Below are 19,486 nucleotides of genomic sequence, written 5' to 3' on the forward strand. Positions count from 1 at the left end.
CACAGCTAAGCACAAAAACAAAACCCCGAATGAATCGATGTCATTCAGGTAAATGCTTGCTTATAGCAAAGTAATTCTTTGCTATAAGCAAATTGTGTAAAAAGAAAAATACTGATCACTTCCCCAAAGTAGTACAATATTACTATGGTAACATTGTACTACTTTGGTCATAGTGAAATATGAAAAAAAATCTTAAAAAAATGTAATAAAAAATTAAATTTTTTTTTTTTTTTTCATACTGTCACTATTCAGTGTCCCTGATCACCGCCATGCCAGTTATATGCTGACGCTGTACTGCACTGGTGACAGGATGTAAAAAAAAAATAGTGAAAATAATTTTTTTAATTTTTTCATTTTCCGAAAAACTACAACAAAAATAATACAACTTCAAAAAACTCTCCATGCCTCTTATGAAATACGTCAGACTGTCTACTCTGCAAAAAGTGGTCATTTGGGGGATATCTGTACTGTCCTGACATTTGGGGGGATATCTGTACCTTCCTGACATTTGGGGGATATCTGTACTATCCTGACATTCTTGGACCTCAAGAAATTAGATTGGCTATCAGTACTTCAGGATTGATCAATATTCAGATCTATACCATAGTTTGTGAACTCTATAACTTTCCTACAAACAAAAATACATCCTAAGTTGGGTTATTTTCATCAAAGACATGTAGCAGAATACATCTCGGCCTAAATTTATGAAGAACAATTATATTTTTTATTTGCAAACTTTTATAACTGAAACAAAGAAAAACGTGTTTTTTTTTTCAAACTTTTCAGTCTTTTTTTGTTAATTTAGCAAAAAATTAAAACCCCAGTGGTGATTAAATACCACCAAAGGAAAGCTCTAGTTGTGTGAAGAAAATGATAAAATTTTAGTTTGGGTACAATGTTGTATGACCGCGCAATTGTCATTCAAAGTGTGAGTGCTGAAACCTGAAAAATGGCCTGGGCAGGAAGGGGGTAAAAGTGCCCGGTATGGAAGCAGTTAAGGATTTACCTCTGACCTAACAGTGTGGGTGTGTGTCTGACAGGACGTTGTGTGTGTATCTTCACATATGAGTTGCACCCATGTGTCCTCAAAGAGCTGAGTTCTGTTATTTCAAACTCATTGTTTCTGAATTTTAAAGACTCTTTAGTAACTGGCTTGGTACCACTACGCAAGGCCAATGTGGTGCCTATAATTAAAAATGGATCAAATTCTTTACCAAGTAGCTACAAGCCGGTTAGTATAACTTCTATTGGTGGGAAGATACCTGAGAGTTTCATAAAAGACCTCAGGATGTCTGTAGTATACTCCAATGATAAGTCCATCAGTCCATAGACCCATCTATCATTCCTCCCGTAATTCCTCCTCCGCACCATCACCTTGTTGGAACAGCCGACTCTCCCCCTTCTCATAGACCTCAGGACGTCTATAGTATAGTCCAATGATAAGTCCATCAGTCCATAGACCCATCTGTCATTCCTCCCGTAATTCCTCCTCCGCACCATCACCACCTCCAACCACAAGGTCATCTTTCTACCTCACTTTCAGATTAAATCTAACATAGAGAAACCCCCCTCCAACTTTTCTATGTCAGCGGGGTCGGTGCCAATTTTCATGGCCAAAGGCCGATAGGGGTAATTTCAGCAGAAAAATTTTGGCCGTCGAAACTTTGGTGCATCTCTACCATGTAGTTGTTTGAACAGCCGACTCTCCCCCTTCTCATAGACCTCAGGATGTCTGTAGTATACTCCAATGATAAGTCCATCAGTCCATAGACCCATCTACCATTCCTCCCGTAATTCCTCCTCCGCACCATCACCACCTCCAACCACTTCATCTTTCTTCCTCACTTTCACATCACATCTAACATAGAGAAACCCCCCTACATCTTTTCTCTGTCCCGTGTCCCTCTAAACAAGAGGATCGGCATGAATACAAACAGCCCAGTCTTGGGAGGAGCCAAGCCGTGTTTCTGGAACACCAACTACCTACCCAACCATCCCAGAAATCCCCCCTTATGACGGTAGAACACTGTCTCTTTACCTGTAAACCATATATTTTTCCATATAGATACATCCTCAATAAAAGGCTTGTGACCGTGAAAACCCAAATCCTTTTTTTGTATGCCGAGTCATATCACATGCCTTGAATGAGCAGTCTGATCAACTGACCTATGGAAAATATTCCCGTGGGCAAATGCAAAGCCCTCAAGTGTTGATGCATCAAGAAGTGGAAAATGCAAGTCAAACCCTTCCACGGATATGAACTGTCATCTGGTAAGACGATGGCTAGTCTTGAGCTGGTGTTCATAATATGCATAGACGTGATTGGTCCAAGACTCCCAGGATCCACAAGGGACATAACTAGCAACCAGCACCCAGGGCATGTGCCCCCTTCCTCATGCCTAGAGCCCCAGGTCCATGGCACCCTAATCACTGCTCCGCCATGTTATGTTTGGGCAAAAAGTCAGTGCTGTTACACAGTCTTGCCAGTCCATCAACTTGGGCAGAATCACCTATTCTACTTCATTGCACGTTTGGGTGGGTGAAGAGACTAGGTCATGTAGGTGTCGTGTCCCATCCCGTACTCCACCCCTAGCACCACTTGCTCCATCCCCAGCACCACCTGCATATTCCCTGCTGTTGGGAAAATGAGTAGTAAGAAGTTTGGGTTCGATCTAAACCAGAGTTTTTCCAAACTTGAAAGATACACCAGTGAAATATTTCAGCACCTCCTGCGCACGAGTGTGGTGGACTGGGGTCAAAGCTCACATGTTCTTTCAAACCAACATGGGGGAGGGATCCAGGCCTTGCTGCCCTCTAACGACTGGGGTAGTCCAATTAATGGCTTCAAAAGAACAAACAACAGAGGGTGCACAATTATCCCAAGCGTGCTTTACTGTATAAAAGATAAGGCTCTGATGAAGCCTTAACTCAAAATACGTAAGCCTTTTTTTGGATCACGGATGGTGTCTGCTTGGTGTTGGATCATTCTGGATCCCAGTATCTGCTATCACATGTGCCATGAGAGGGTGGCTTGATATGTCATATGTGATAATGGGACCCAGAGTGATTCAACGCCAAGGAGACGCCACCCGGGAAACAAAAAACAGCTTATGTGTTTCGAGTTAAGGCTTCATCAGAGCCTTAACTGATATACATTAGAGTACCCTTGGGATAATGCACTAGGCTGGTGCGCCCTCTGTCGTTTGTTCTTTTGCAGACTCAGCTGTCATTACTGAGTGAATGAGCTGAGGGCGAACTGACAATAAAAGGGGATATGGATGCTAATAGGCTGCAGGAGATCAGCTGAGAGAAGAAAAAAAGAATGGATGCTAATAGGCTGCAGGAGATCATCTGAGAAATAAAGGGGAAATGGTTACTAATAGCCAGCAGGAGATCTGATAAGAAAAAAAAGAGGGGGGGGGGTTTGCTAAATAAAACTGTAGATCTGCTGAGAAGAAAGGAGGGGGGGAATGGATGCTAATAGGCTGTAGGAGATCAGCTGAAAAATAAGCAGTGTCCGCAAATCTTTTTTGCCAGATTACTATGCTCTCTGCAGCTGATATCTCGCTCTTGTCACTCCTGCTGCCATCCCTCTTCCCTACCACTTGTTCCCGACCTTTGGCTTGCTCCTCAACTATGCTTCTGATGGATCCCAACCTGCAACCACTTGTTCCCGAACTATGGTTTGCTCCTCAACTATGCTTCTGCTGGATCCAAACCTGCAACTACTTGTTCCCGAACTATGGTTTGCTCCTCAACTATGCTTCTGCTGGATCCCAACCTGCAACCACTTGTTCCCGAACTATGGTTTGCTCCTCGACTACACTTCTGGATCCCAACCTGAAACCACTTTTTCCTGATCTTTGGCTTGCTCCTCAACCATGCTTCTGCTGGATCCCAACCTGAAACCACTTGTTCCCGAACTATGGTTTGCTCCTCGACTACGCTTCTGCTGGATCCCAACCTGAAACCACTTTTTCCTGATCTTTGGCTTGCTCCTCAACTACGTTTCTGCTGGATCCCAACCTCAACCACTTGTTCCCAACCTTTGGCTTGCTCCTCGACTACACTTCTGCTGGATCCCAACCTGAAACCACTTGTTCCCGATCTTTGGCTTGCTCCACGACTATGCTTCTACTGGATCCCAACTTGAAACCACTTGTTCCCGACCTTTGGCTTGCCGCTCGTCTATGTTTCTGCTGGATCCCAACCTTCAAAAACACTTGTTCCCGACCTTTGGCTTGCTCCTCATTAGAGATGAGCGAATCGAAGTATCCGAAGTGGAATTCGAGTCGAATATCGGAAAAATTTCGATTCGTGCCGAATCCGAAAAACAGCCTAATTCGGACGCGCGAATCGAAATTTTTCCGAAAATGGCGGCTGACATGTGCGGCGACGGAGCGGGGATGTCGGGGAAGGCGCGCAGACAAGGCGCGCTGCCCCATAATGCATTCCTCAACGACATGTGATCGCATCAGCCAATCAGCAGCCAGCCAGCCAGCACTGTGTAATGGTCGAGGTATATATAGCGGCCATTTTGGAAATCTTCATTTGCCTGCAGTCATTGAACAGAGGCAGACCGCTCTGTACTAGGGACAGGGACAGAGTTAGGGCCACAGAAACGAGAATTGGGGACAGAGAGAAGTTACTTAGGGACAGAGAACCATTACTCAGGGACACAGACTTGTTAATGAGGGCCACAGAATCGTTATTTAGGGACAAAGAAACGCTAGTTAGGGCCACAGAATTCATACTCAGGGACAGACAGAATTTTCACTCAGTGCCAGAGAATTGTTACTTAGGGCCACAGAAACGTTATTAGGGCCACAGAATTTTTACTCAGGGACAGACAGAATTGTTACTGAGTGCCAGAGAATTGTTACTCAGGGACAGACAGAATTGTTACTGAGTGCCAGAGAATTCTTACTCAGGGCCACAGAATTCATTCTCAGGGACAGACAGAATTGTTACTCAGGGACAGACAGAATTGTTACTGAGTGCCAGAGAATTGTTACTCAGGGACAGACAGAATTGTTACTGAGTGCCAGAGAATTGTTACTCAGGGACAGACAGAATTGTTACTGAGTGCCAGAGAATTGTTACTCAGGGACAGACAGAATTGTTACTGAGTGCCAGAGAATTGTTACTCAGGGACAGACAGAATTGTTACTGAGTGCCAGAGAATTGTTACTCAGGGACAGACAGAATTGTTACTGAGTGCCAGAGAATTGTTACTCGCACAGACACAAAATTGTTACTTGCACAGACACAGAATTGTTACTCGCGCAGACACAGAATTGTTACTCAGGGCCACAGAATTCATACTCAGGGACAGACAGAATTGTTACTGAGTGCCAGAGAATTGTTACTCAGGGACAGACAGAATTGTTACTGAGTGCCAGAGAATTGTTACTCAGGGACAGACAGAATTGTTACTGAGTGCCAGAGAATTGTTACTCGCACAGACACAAAATTGTTACTTGCACAGACACAGAATTGTTACTCGCACAGACACAGAATTGTTACTCAGGGCCACAGAATTCATACTCAGGGACAGACAGAATTGTTACTGAGCGCCAGAGAATTGTTACTCAGGGACAGACAGAATTGTTACTGAGTGCCAGAGAATTGTTACTCAGGGACAGACAGAATTGTTACTGAGTGCCAGAGAATTGTTACTCAGGGACAGACAGAATTGTTACTGAGTGCCAGAGAATTGTTACTCAGGGACAGACAGAATTGTTACTGAGTGCCAGAGAATTGTTACTCGCACAGACACAAAATTGTTACTTGCACAGACACAGAATTGTTACTCGCACAGACACAGAATTGTTACTCAGGGCCACAGAATTCATACTCAGGGACAGACAGAATTGTTACTGAGTGCCAGAGAATTGTTACTCAGGGACAGACAGAATTGTTACTGAGTGCCAGAGAATTGTTACTCAGGGACAGACAGAATTGTTACTGAGTGCCAGAGAATTGTTACTCGCACAGACACAAAATTGTTACTTGCACAGACACAGAATTGTTACTCGCGCAGACACAGAATTGTTACTCAGGGCCACAGAATTCATACTCAGGGACAGACAGAATTGTTACTGAGTGCCAGAGAATTGTTACTCAGGGACAGACAGAATTGTTACTGAGTGCCAGAGAATTGTTACTCAGGGACAGACAGAATTGTTACTGAGTGCCAGAGAATTGTTACTCGCACAGACACAAAATTGTTACTTGCACAGACACAGAATTGTTACTCGCACAGACACAGAATTGTTACTCAGGGCCACAGAATTCATACTCAGGGACAGACAGAATTGTTACTGAGCGCCAGAGAATTGTTACTCAGGGACAGACAGAATTGTTACTGAGTGCCAGAGAATTGTTACTCAGGGACAGACAGAATTGTTACTGAGTGCCAGAGAATTGTTACTCAGGGACAGACAGAATTGTTACTGAGTGCCAGAGAATTGTTACTCAGGGACAGACAGAATTGTTACTGAGTGCCAGAGAATTGTTACTCGCACAGACACAAAATTGTTACTTGCACAGACACAGAATTGTTACTCGCACAGACACAGAATTGTTACTCAGGGCCACAGAATTCATACTCAGGGACAGACAGAATTGTTACTGAGTGCCAGAGAATTGTTACTCAGGGACAGACAGAATTGTTACTGAGTGCCAGAGAATTGTTACTCAGGGACAGACAGAATTGTTACTGAGTGCCAGAGAATTGTTACTCGCACAGACACAAAATTGTTACTTGCACAGACACAGAATTGTTACTCGCGCAGACACAGAATTGTTACTCAGGGCCACAGAATTCATACTCAGGGACAGACAGAATTGTTACTGAGTGCCAGAGAATTGTTACTCAGGGACAGACAGAATTGTTACTGAGTGCCAGAGAATTGTTACTCAGGGACAGACAGAATTGTTACTGAGTGCCAGAGAATTGTTACTCGCACAGACACAAAATTGTTACTTGCACAGACACAGAATTGTTACTCGCGCAGACACAGAATTGTTACTCAGGGCCACAGAATTCATACTCAGGGACAGACAGAATTGTTACTGAGTGCCAGAGAATTGTTACTCAGGGACAGACAGAATTGTTACTGAGTGCCAGAGAATTGTTACTCAGGGACAGACAGAATTGTTACTGAGTGCCAGAGAATTGTTACTCGCACAGACACAAAATTGTTACTTGCACAGACACAGAATTGTTACTCGCACAGACACAGAATTGTTACTCAGGGCCACAGAATTCATACTCAGGGACAGACAGAATTGTTACTGAGCGCCAGAGAATTGTTACTCAGGGACAGACAGAATTGTTACTGAGTGCCAGAGAATTGTTACTCAGGGACAGACAGAATTGTTACTGAGTGCCAGAGAATTGTTACTCAGGGACAGACAGAATTGTTACTGAGTGCCAGAGAATTGTTACTCAGGGACAGACAGAATTGTTACTGAGTGCCAGAGAATTGTTACTCGCACAGACACAAAATTGTTACTTGCACAGACACAGAATTGTTACTCGCGCAGACACAGAATTGTTACTCAGGGCCACAGAATTCATACTCAGGGACAGACAGAATTGTTACTGAGTGCCAGAGAATTGTTACTCAGGGACAGACAGAATTGTTACTGAGTGCCAGAGAATTGTTACTCAGGGACAGACAGAATTGTTACTGAGTGCCAGAGAATTGTTACTCGCACAGACACAAAATTGTTACTTGCACAGACACAGAATTGTTACTCGCACAGACACAGAATTGTTACTCGCACAGACACAGAATTGTTACTCAGGGCCACAGAATTCATACTCAGGGACAGACAGAATTGTTACTGAGTGCCAGAGAATTGTTACTCGCACAGACACAAAATTGTTACTTGCACAGACACAGAATTGTTACTCGCGCAGACACAGAATTGTTACTCAGGGCCACAGAATTCATACTCAGGGACAGACAGAATTGTTACTGAGTGCCAGAGAATTGTTACTCAGGGACAGACAGAATTGTTACTGAGTGCCAGAGAATTGTTACTCAGGGACAGACAGAATTGTTACTGAGTGCCAGAGAATTGTTACTCGCACAGACACAAAATTGTTACTTGCACAGACACAGAATTGTTACTCGCACAGACACAGAATTGTTACTCGCACAGACACAGAATTGTTACTCAGGGCCACAGAATTCATACTCAGGGACAGACAGAATTGTTACTGAGTGCCAGAGAATTGTTACTCAGGGACACCTAATCGTTGAATTAAATAGTATGTCAGACAACATGCAGAGGAGTGGCAGAGGAGGCAATGTTTTAGGAGCGAGCAGACGTGGCAGCAGAGGAAGGGGTCGAGGCAGCAGTATTCGCAGCCAGAGGCCAGTGCTCCCGGTGTCATCCAGCGGTCGTGTCTCCACCGACAACCCTGCCGTCATTGATTGGTTGGCTCGGTCGTCTTCCTCTTCCCAGGTCACCTCTGACACCTACAGCCAACGGTCGGTGGGTACGTCAGACACAACCGTTAGTTGGCATGGCCCGGGACCAAGCCCACTGAAATCACGTGTCCTCTACCTGCCCCTGTCCTTTGCTGTTCCCTCACCAAGCGAAGTATCGCATGCTGTGGGCTCAGCCCCACTGTACAGTGAGGAAGAGCTAACAGAGGGCGGTCAGGAACGGGGGGAGACATCGGCCTTTTCAGCAGCCAAGCGAACAAGTACTGGCGAGGAGAGTGGCTCGGTAGCCGGTCTAGAGACAGGTCTGTCTCCTGACCCAGACGCAGCCGAGGGGGCTAGTAGTGAGGCGGAGACCCTACTTGATGATGAGGAGGTTGATCGCACTTGGCAGCCTCGTCGTCATCAGGCAATTTCTTCCGCATCATCAGGAGAAGAGGGTGGCAGCTTGGCAGCGAGCAAAACAGTCGGTGGGTTGCCCAGGAGACAGCAGCAGGGTCGCATCAGTGTCAGTGGAGCCAAACGTCCACGGAGTAGAGCACCAGCTCCACTGCAGCCTACCACCACGGCCAGTAGTGGTGCCGGTGCGCACGGAGGAAGTAGCAGTCAGCCAGTGAAGAGTAGCGGGGGCAAAGTTTCCTACTCGGTGGTGTGGCAATTTTTCCTCAAGCCGCCCGAGGAAGTAAACGTAGCCGTATGTCGACTATGTGGCCAGAAATGCAAGCGTGGCCAGGGGGCCCATGTTGGGACTACAGCGTTGCGTCAGCATATGCAGCGTCACCATTCGGTGGCCTGGGAAAACCGTGATAAACATACGGCGGTTCTGCCTGCCCCAGCCCCCGCTCCATCACCCGCTCCGTTACTTGCTCCGTCACCCGACGTCGTCAATCGCCCTCTATCAGCCAGTCAAGGCTCCAACACCTCTGCTGAGGGGAGTTGTCGCTCATTGGCATCTTCCGCTCGTTCAGATGCTCCTTCTCCTGCTACTCCTCTTCTCGGATTCCGTCAACAGTCTTTCTTGGAATCCGTATCCAAGAGACAACAGTTTGCGAGCACGCACCCGACGGTGCAAAAGCTGAACGTCCTCCTGTCCAAGTTGCTGGTGCTGCAGTCCCTCCCTTTCCAACTGGTGGACTCAGCACCTTTCCGAGAAATGATGGCTTGTGCCGCGCCGCGGTGGAGAGTGCCAAGCCGTCATTTCTTTGCCCAAAAGGCAGTGCCAGCCCTGCATTCACATGTAGAAGAGATGGTGGGCCAGTCTTTGAGCATGTCGGTCTCTGCCAAAGTGCACGGCAGCGCCGACGTGTGGAGCTGTAACTACGGTCAGGGACAGTACATGTCATTTACGGCCCACTGGGTGAACGTGGTGCCGGCACAGCCGCACCAGCAACTTGGACAGGTCACGACGCTTTTGCCTCCACGTTTGCACGTCCTTGGTCCAGCAAGCATGTCCGCCTCTACCACCTCTTTTTCCGCCGTGTCCTCAGCCGCCACCCCCGTGCCAAGTCCCATTACCCGACCGGCATATCACATGTGCAGGGCGCAACGGTGTCACGCTGTGCTGCACCTGGTATGCCTTGGCGAACGTAGTCACACAGGGGAGGAACTGCTGAGTGTAATGAACAGAGAAATCGACAGATGGCTGTCTCCGCGCAAACTAAAAATCGGAACCATGTTGACTGACAACGGAAAGAACATGGTGTCTGCTCTGCGTCAAGGAAGGTTGTGCCATGCGCCATGCATGGCTCACGTGTTCAATCTGGTTGTCAAGCGGTTCCTAAAATCCACCATCCCACTGCAAGACATCCTTAAAATGTCACGTAAACTGTGCATGCATTTCAGCCATTCCTACACCGCAAAGAACACCCTCATTGAGCTGCAGCGGCAGAACGGAATTCCACAGCATCGCCTGATCTGCGACGTTGCAACAAGGTGGAATTCAACCCTACACATGTTAGACCGCCTTTACGAGCAGCGAAAGGCCATCACCGATTTCCTGATGTTACAAGCGGATAAAGGTACTCCCCTGTGTAACTTAGATGTCAGCCATTGGCAGCTCATGCGTGACACCTGCCGCTTGCTCAGGCCCTTTGAGGAGGCCACGCTATTCGTGAGTCGGCAGGACTATGGGATGAACGACGTCATTCCTCTGTTGCACGTCCTGGAACAAATGCTGTTAACAATGGCTGGTCAGGGTGCGGTAGACGTGGCGCACAGATCTCAACGCCACATGACCCCTGTGGGGGCAGGACAGGAAGAAGAGGAGGAGGTAGAGGAGGACATTTGTGCTCAGGAATTATTGAGTGAAATGGGTGGTTTTTCCACTCAGCGGACAGGAGTGGAGGAGCAGGAGCATCTGGTAGAGGAGGAGGAGGAGGAGACAGAGGACCCAGACGCACCGTGGCAGTATGCTGTGGAGATGGAGGCAGGGAGTCCCTCGCATTCCTTGGCACAAATGGCCCATAGCATGCTCGGTTGCTTGCGTAGCGACAGCCGAATAATAACCATCAGACAGAGGGATGACTTTTGGCTGTCCACCTTGTTGGACCCTCGCTACCGGTCCAAAATGGTGGCCTTTTTCACACCTGCTGAGAGGGAGGCCAAAATTACGTACTATAAAAACCACCTATGTAGTCAGTTGGTCTCTGCCTTTGTGCGCCATCGTCCATCCTCAGACACTGTGGGCCCTGTGCGCTCGCGTTCCGCTGGCATGGCAGCAGGGGAGGGGTGGGGTGGGAGCAGTGGCAGCTCCACCAGCAGCGGCTGCCTCAGTCTGCAGTCGATGATGAGTAGCTTTCTTCACCAGCGCAGTGAGGAAACTACTAACCAGCCGCAGCAGCAGCAGCAGCATCAGGTGGACCTGGAGCAGGAGCTCAAACAACAGGCTTGGGCCTACTTGGACAGCACCCTGCCAACCGAGGTAGACAATCCCCTTGACTACTGGGCAACGAAACTTGACCTTTGGCCCCAACTAGCTGAATTTGCCCTTGAAAGGCTGTCATGCCCGGCCAGTAGCGTGGCATCGGAGCGCGTGTTTAGTGCGGCAGGAGGTATTGTAACTCCGCGGAGGACACGACTGTCCACCCAAAGTGTGGAGAGACTCACGTTTGTGAAAATGAATCAGGCGTGGATTAGTCTGGATTTCAAACCACCAGTTCCTGACACAACTGACTAAATCCGCCATGAATCATGCCTCAAACATGTGCCACTTTCAGGTCTCCTCACACTGCTGGTGTGTTGAATTTTTTGACATAGGGTGCTGGCAGATTACGGGCCTCCTATAGCTGCTGCCAGGCCCCTAATCTGCCATAGGCCCCTATATACCACCTCCTCCTGCTGCTGCCAGGTCCAGAGTCTCTCATGGGTCCCTGTACGGCCTCCCATTGCTGCTGTCTCCATCGCCACACTCTGCTGCCATGTGCCACTTTCAGGTCTCTTCACACTGCTGGTGTGTTAAATTTTTTGACATAGGGTGCAGGCAGATTACGGGCCTCACATAGCTGCTGCCAGGCCCCTAATCTGCCATGGGCCCCTATATACCGCCTCCTCATGCTGCTGCCAAGTCCAGAGTCTCTCATGGGTCCCTGTACGGCCTCCCATTGCTGCTGTCTCCATCGCCACACTCTGCTGCCATGTGCCACTTTCAGGTCTCTTCACACTGCTGGTGTGTTAAATTTTTTGACATAGGGTGCAGGCAGATTACGGGCCTCACATAGCTGCTGCCAGGCCCCTAATCTGCCATGGGCCCCTATATACCGCCTCCTCATGCTGCTGCCAAGTCCAGAGTCTCTCATGGGTCCCTGTACGGCCTCCCATTGCTGCTGTCTCCATCGCCACACTCTGCTGCCATGTGCCACTTTCAGGTCTCTTCACACTGCTGGTGTGTTTAATTTTTTGACATAGGGTGCAGGCAGATTACGGGCCTCACATAGCTGCTGCCAGGCCCCTAATCTGCCATGGGCCCCTATATACCGCCTCCTCATGCTGCTGCCAAGTCCAGAGTCTCTCATGGGTCCCTGTACGGCCTCCCATTGCTGCTGTCTCCATCGCCACACTCTGCTGCCATGTGCCACTTTCAGGTCTCTTCACACTGCTGGTGTGTTAAATTTTTTGACATAGGGTGCAGGCAGATTACGGGCCTCACATAGCTGCTGCCAGGCCCCTAATCTGCCATGGGCCCCTATATACCGCCTCCTCATGCTGCTGCCAAGTCCAGAGTCTGTCATGGTCCCTGTACGGCCTCCCATTGCTGCTGTCTCCATCGCCACACTCTGCTGCCATGTGCCACTTTCAGGTCTCTTCACACTGCTGGTGTGTTTAATTTTTTGACATAGGGTGCAGGCAGATTACGGGCCTCACATAGCTGCTGCCAGGCCCCTAATCTGCCATGGGCCCCTATATACCGCCTCCTCATGCTGCTGCCAAGTCTAGAGTCTCTCATGGGTCCCTGTACGGCCTCCCATTGCTGCTGTCTCCATCGCCACACTCTGCTGCCATGTGCCACTTTCAGGTCTCTTCACACTGCTGGTGTGTTAAATTTTTTGACATAGGGTGCAGGCAGATTACGGGCCTCACATAGCTGCTGCCAGGCCCCTAATCTGCCATGGGCCCCTATATACCGCCTCCTCATGCTGCTGCCAAGTCCAGAGTCTGTCATGGTCCCTGTACGGCCTCCCATTGCTGCTGTCTCCATCGCCACACTCTGCTGCCATAAGCCACTTTCAGGTCTCTTCACACTGCTGGTGTGTTTAATTTTTTGACATAGGGTGCAGGCAGATTACGGGCCTCACATAGCTGCTGCCAGGCCCCTAATCTGCCATGGGCCCCTATATACCGCCTCCTCATGCTGCTGCCAAGTCCAGAGTCTCTCATGGGTCCCTGTACGGCCTCCCATTGCTGCTGTCTCCATCGCCACACTCTGCTGCCATGTGCCACTTTCAGGTCTCTTCACACTGCTGGTGTGTTAAATTTTTTGACATAGGGTGCAGGCAGATTACGGGCCTCACATAGCTGCTGCCAGGCCCCTAATCTGCCATGGGCCCCTATATACCGCCTCCTCATGCTGCTGCCAAGTCCAGAGTCTGTCATGGTCCCTGTACGGCCTCCCATTGCTGCTGTCTCCATCGCCACACTCTGCTGCCATGTGCCACTTTCAGGTCTCTTCACACTGCTGGTGTGTTTAATTTTTTGACATAGGGTGCAGGCAGATTACGGGCCTCACATAGCTGCTGCCAGGCCCCTAATCTGCCATGGGCCCCTATATACCGCCTCCTCATGCTGCTGCCAAGTCTAGAGTCTCTCATGGGTCCCTGTACGGCCTCCCATTGCTGCTGTCTCCATCGCCACACTCTGCTGCCATGTGCCACTTTCAGGTCTCTTCACACTGCTGGTGTGTTAAATTTTTTGACATAGGGTGCAGGCAGATTACGGGCCTCACATAGCTGCTGCCAGGCCCCTAATCTGCCATGGGCCCCTATATACCGCCTCCTCATGCTGCTGCCAAGTCCAGAGTCTGTCATGGTCCCTGTACGGCCTCCCATTGCTGCTGTCTCCATCGCCACACTCTGCTGCCATGTGCCACTTTCAGGTCTCTTCACACTGCTGGTGTGTTAAATTTTTTGACATAGGGTGCAGGCAGATTACGGGCCTCACATAGCTGCTGCCAGGCCCCTAATCTGCCATGGGCCCCTATATACCGCCTCCTCATGCTGCTGCCAAGTCCAGAGTCTGTCATGGTCCCTGTACGGCCTCCCATTGCTGCTGTCTCCATCGCCACACTCTGCTGCCATGTGCCACTTTCAGGTCTCTTCACACTGCTGGTGTGTTTAATTTTTTGACATAGGGTGCAGGCAGATTACGGGCCTCACATAGCTGCTGCCAGGCCCCTAATCTGCCATGGGCCCCTATATACCGCCTCCTCATGCTGCTGCCAAGTCTAGAGTCTCTCATGGGTCCCTGTACGGCCTCCCATTGCTGCTGTCTCCATCGCCACACTCTGCTGCCATGTGCCACTTTCAGGTCTCTTCACACTGCTGGTGTGTTAAATTTTTTGACATAGGGTGCAGGCAGATTACGGGCCTCACATAGCTGCTGCCAGGCCCCTAATCTGCCATGGGCCCCTATATACCGCCTCCTCATGCTGCTGCCAAGTCCAGAGTCTGTCATGGTCCCTGTACGGCCTCCCATTGCTGCTGTCTCCATCGCCACACTCTGCTGCCATGTGCCACTTTCAGGTCTCTTCACACTGCTGGTGTGTTTAATTTTTTGACATAGGGTGCAGGCAGATTACGGGCCTCACATAGCTGCTGCCAGGCCCCTAATCTGCCATGGGCCCCTATATACCGCCTCCTCATGCTGCTGCCAAGTCCAGAGTCTCTCATGGGTCCCTGTACGGCCTCCCATTGCTGCTGTCTCCATCGCCACACTCTGCTGCCATGTGCCACTTTCAGGTCTCTTCACACTGCTGGTGTGTTAAATTTTTTGACATAGGGTGCAGGCAGATTACGGGCCTCACATAGCTGCTGCCAGGCCCCTAATCTGCCATGGGCCCCTATATACCGCCTCCTCATGCTGCTGCCAAGTCCAGAGTCTGTCATGGTCCCTGTACGGCCTCCCATTGCTGCTGTCTCCATCGCCACACTCTGCCATGTGCCACTTTCAGGTCTCTTCACACTGCTGGTGTGTTTAATTTTTTGACATAGGGTGCAGGCAGATTACGGGCCTCACATAGCTGCTGCCAGGCCCCTAATCTGCCATAGGCCCCTATATACCGCCTCCTCATGCTGCTGCCAGGTCCAGAGTCTCTCATGGGTCCCTGTACGGCCTCCCATTGCTGCTTTCTCCATCGCCACACTCTGCCATGTGCCACTTTCAGGTCTCCTCACACACTGCTGGTGTGTTGAATTTTTTGACATAGGGTGCTGGCAGATTACGGGCCTCCCATAGCTGCTGCCAGGCCCCTAATCTGCCATGGGCCCCTATATACCGCCTCCTCATGCTGCTGCCAAGTCCAGAGTCTGTCATGGGTCCCTGTACGGCCTCCCATTGCTGCTGTCTCCATCGCCACACTCTGCCATGTGCCACTTTCAGGTCTCCTCACACACTGCTGGTGTGTAGAATTTTTTGACATAGGGTGCTGGCAGATTACGGGCCTCCCATAGCTGCTGCCAGGCCCCTAATCTGCCATGGGCCCCTATATACCGCCTCCTCATGCTGCTGCCAAGTCCAGAGTCTGTCATGGGTCCCTGTACGGCCTCCCATTGCTGCTGTCTCCATCGCCACACTCTGCTGCCATGTGCCACTTTCAGGTCTCTTCACACTGCTGGTGTGTTAAATTTTTTGACATAGGGTGCAGGCAGATTACGGGCCTCACATAGCTGCTGCCAGGCCCCTAATCTGCCATGGGCCCCTATATACCGCCTCCTCATGCTGCTGCCAAGTCCAGAGTCTGTCATGGTCCCTGTACGGCCTCCCATTGCTGCTGTCTCCATCGCCACACTCTGCCATGTGCCACTTTCAGGTCTCCTCACACTGCTGGTGTGTTCCATTTTTTGTCATAGGGTGCTGGCAGATTATGGGCCTCCCATAACTGCTGCCAGGCCCCTAATCTGCCATGGGCCCCTATACCGACTCCTCATGCTGTGACGTTGCAACAAGGTGGAATTCAACCCTACATATGTTAGACCGCCTTTACGAACAGCAAAAGGCCATCACAGATTTCCTGATGTTAAAAGCAGATAAAGGTACTCCCTGTGTAACTTAGATGTCAGCCATTGGCAGCTCATGCGTGACACCTGCGCTTGCTCAGGCCCTTTGAGGAGGCCACGCTATTCGTGAGTCGGCAGGACTATGGGATGAACGACGTCATTCCTCTGTTGCACGTCCTGGAACAAATGCTGTTAACAATGGCTGGTCAGGGTGCGGTAGACGTGGCGCACAGATCTCAACGCCACATGGCCCCTGTGGGGGCAGGACTGGAAGAAGAGGAGGAGGTAGAGGAGGACATTGGTGCTCAGGAATTATTGAGTGAAATGGGTGGTTTTTCCACTCAGCGGACAGGAGTGGAGGAGCAGGAGCATCTGGTAGAGGAGGAGGAAGAGGAGACAGAGGACCTAGACGCACCGTGGCAGTATGCTGTGGAGATGGAGGCAGGGAGTCCCTCGCATTCCTTGGCACAAATGGCCCATAGCATGCTCGGTTGCTTGCGTAGCGACAGCCGAATAATAACCATCAGACAGAGGGATGACTTTTGGCTGTCCACCTTGTTGGACCCTCGCTACCGTTCAAAAATGGTGGCCTTTTTCACACCTGCTGAGAGGGAGGCCAAAATAACGTACTATAAAAAACACCTATGTAGTCAGCTGGTCTCTGCCTGTCTGCGCCAACGTCCATCCTCAGACACTGTGGGCCCTGTGCGCTCGTGTTCCGCTGCCATGGCAGCAGGGGAGGGGTGGGGTGGTAGGAGCAGTGGCAGCTCCACCAGCAGCGGCTGCCTCAGTCTGCAGTCAATGATGAGTAGCTTTCTTCACCAGCGCAGTGAGGAAACTACTAACCAGCCGCAGCAGCAGCAGCAGCATCAGGTGGACCTGGAGCAGGACCTCAAACAACAGGCTTAGGCCTACTTGGACAGCACCCTGCCAACCGAGGTAGACAATCCCCTTGACTACTGGGCAACGAAACTTGACCTTTGGCCCCAACTAGCTGAATTTGCCCTTGAAAGGCTGTCATGCCCGGCCAGTAGCGTGGCATCGGAGCGCGTGTTTAGTGCGGCAGGAGGTATTGCAACTCCGCGGAGGACACGACTGTCCACCCAAAGTGTGGAGAGACTCACGTTTGTGAAAATGAATCAGGCGTGGATTAGTCTGGATTTCAAACCACCAGTTCCTGACACAACTGACTAAATCCGCCATGAATCATGCCCCAAACATGTGCCACTTTCAGGTCTCCTCACACTGCTGGTGTGTTCCATTTTTTGTCATAGGGTGCTGGCAGATTACGGGCCTCCCATAGCTGCTGCCAGGCCCCTAATCTGCCATAGGCCCCTATACCGCCTCCTCATGCTGCTGCCAAGTCCAGAGTCTCTCATGGGTCCCTGTACGGCCTCCCATTGCTGCTGCCTCCATCGCCACACTCTGCCATGTGCCACTTTCAGGTCTCCTCACACTGCTGGTGTGTTCCATTTTTTGTCATAGGGTGCTGGCAGATTACGGGCCTCCCATAGCTGCTGCCAGGCCCCTAATCTGCCATGGGCCCCTATACCGCCTCCTCATGCTGCTGCCAGGTCCAGAGTCTCTCATGGGTCCCTGTACGGCCTCCCATTGCTGCTGTCTCCATCGCCACACTCTGCCATGTGCCACTTTCAGGTCTCCTCACACTGCTGGTGGGTTCCATTTTTTGTCATAGGGTGCTGGCAGATTACGGGCCTCCCATAGCTGCTGCCAGGCCCGTAATCTGCCATGGGCCCCCGTACCGACTCCTCATGCTGCTGCCAGGCCCGTAATCTGTCATGGGCCACTGTTGTCGCTTGTTGGCATATTCCGCTCGTTCAGATGCTCCTTCTCCTGCTACTCCTCTTCACGGATTCCGTCAGCAGTCTTTCTTGGAATCCGTTTCCAAGAGACAACAGTTTGCGAGCACGCACCCGACGGTGCAGAAGCTGAACGTCCTCCTGTCCAAGTTGCTGCTGCCAGGCTCGTAATCTGTCATGCGCCCCTGTACCGCCTCCTCATGCTGCTGCCAGGTCCAGAGTGTGTCATGGGCCCCCGTACCGACTCCTCATGCTGCTGCCAGGCCCGTAATCTGTCATGGGCCCCTGTACCGCCTCCCCATGCTGCTGCCAGGTCCAGAGTGTGTCATGGGTCCCTGTACGGCCTCCCATTGCTGCTGCCAGGCCCGTAATCTGCCATGGGCCCCTGTACCGACTCCTCATGCTGCTGCCAGGCCCGTAATCTGTCATGGGCCCCTGTACCGCCTCCTCATGCTGCTGCCAGGTCCAGAGTGTGTCATGGGTCCCTGTACGGCCTCCCATTGCTGCTGTCTCTATCGCCACACTCTGCCATGTGCCACTTTCAGGTCTCCTCACACTGCTGGTGGTTTCCATTTTTGTCATAGGGTGCTGTATGGCCTCCCATTGCTGCTGCCTCCACCGCCACACTGTGGCTCCACACTCTGGTTTTGGCCCCGTGACTGCCCAAATGAGTGAAGTGTGCGGTGATTCTAAGATCGACGGCACTCATCTGCATGTCATACTGACTGACAGTATTATTTCTCTTCCCCAGCAGACTCCAAGGGCATTTAAATTAAAGGTACAGTGTTCTGCACTAATATTAAGTCTCTCTGAAGCCTAGAAACACCCTTTTTTAAGTTAAATTCACAGCGAATTTATTCGACTCGAATCGAATATTGTCCACGAATTCGCCGAATCAGTCGAATCGAATTTTTCATTTCTTCGCTCATCTCTACTCCTCATCTACGCTTCTGCTGGATCCCAACCTTCAACCACTTGTTCCTGACTTTTAGCTTGCTCCTCGACTACGCTTCTGCTGGATCCCAACCAGAAACCACTTGTTCCCGACCTTTGGCTTGCTCCTTGATTATGCTTCTGCTTGATCCCAACCTGCAACCACTTTTTTCCAACCTTTGGCTTGCCCCTCAACTACGCTTCTGCTGAAACCCAACCTGAAACCACTTGTTCCCGACCTTTGGCTTGCTCCTTGATTACACTTCTGCTGGATCCCAACCTGCAACCACTTGTTCCCGATCTTTGGCTTGCTCCATGACTATGCTTCTTCTGGATCCCAACCTGAAACCACTTGTTCCCAACCTTTGGATTGCTGCTTGTCTTCGCTTTTGCTGGATCCCAACCTTCAACCACTTGTTCCTGATCTTTGGCTTGCTCGACTATGCTTCTGCTGGATCCCAACCTGCAACCACTTTTTCCCAACCTTTGGCTTGCTCCTCGACTACACTTCTGCTGGATCTCAAAATGCAACCACTTGTTACCGACCTTTGACTTGCTGACTACA

The sequence above is a fragment of the Staurois parvus genome, unplaced genomic scaffold, assembly GCF_062004578.1.
Source record: "Staurois parvus isolate SC_StPar_1 unplaced genomic scaffold, SC_StPar_1.0 ptg000874l, whole genome shotgun sequence".
Classification (NCBI taxonomy): domain Eukaryota; kingdom Metazoa; phylum Chordata; class Amphibia; order Anura; family Ranidae; genus Staurois; species Staurois parvus.